This window comes from Pelecanus crispus, chromosome 22 (genome assembly GCF_030463565.1).
Source record: "Pelecanus crispus isolate bPelCri1 chromosome 22, bPelCri1.pri, whole genome shotgun sequence".
Taxonomy (NCBI): Eukaryota; Metazoa; Chordata; class Aves; order Pelecaniformes; family Pelecanidae; genus Pelecanus; species Pelecanus crispus.
The window spans coordinates 2,533,984-2,534,786 of NC_134664.1; the positions used below are offsets into that span (position 1 = coordinate 2,533,984).

General features: G+C 48.6%; 1 non-coding gene across 1 annotated transcript; it reads left to right on the plus strand.

Annotated features, from left to right (window-relative positions):
* The first annotated feature begins 331 nt into the window (after nucleotides 1–331).
* On the plus strand, nucleotides 332–405 carry TRNAR-UCU (transfer RNA arginine (anticodon UCU)). Its single transcript has one exon. It is a non-coding gene; the product is annotated as a tRNA-Arg (tRNA).
* The last annotated feature ends 398 nt before the right edge of the window (nucleotides 406–803 follow it).

Below are 803 nucleotides of genomic sequence, written 5' to 3' on the forward strand. Positions count from 1 at the left end.
CAATTAACTCTACTCCAGGATTTAGCTCTGCCCTCAGCCGAGCTAGAGATGCTGCAGAAAGGTTGCCAGAGACGCAGATACAAGCCTGCATCCAGGTTTTTGCTGCATCCCTGCTGCTGAGCGAGATATAGATCATACCCAGAATTATTGCCCGTCCCTGTGGAAGAAGGGGATGCCCGGAGATGTTGATTTGCAAGGGAGATTGATCTGGGCACTGGGTTTTCACGCTGCCTCGGCACCATGCCATGAGAGTGGGGTGTCGAGACCCCTCCAGTGATGCAGGAGGTGTGGGATTTTTCAGTTCTAGTGCCGATGCTGTGCTCATGGTGAGGTCTCTGTGGCGCAATGGACGAGCGCGCTGGACTTCTAATCCAGAGGTTCCGGGTTCGAGTCCCGGCAGAGATGATCTCCAGGCAGGTGTCTCTTTTCTTTTCATGCACGTTCCTTTATAGGTCCCAATCCGTTACATTTATAAAACCCCTGAGGGCATCAGATGGGAAGATAACGACTTTTCACGACATCCTGTCTACCGCTGATGCACGTAAGTCGTGTGCTCCCCTTCTAAGGCATCTATCTCATCATATTCCCCTTTCCTCGTTCCTTTTGGTATCTCCTGAATAGCTAGGTGTTTTAACCCCACTTGTTCCCCCAATATTGCTCATGGGTCCCATCTTTGATACCTTCTTAAGAAAAGTACTGCGCTTTCCAGTAGAAATCAGGTGGTTTAGGCAGTGGTTTAGAGCTTTCTGTTGTTATGTGGTCTTTTTTTTTTTTTCAAATGTGTGGCAAAAAAGTTGGTCTAT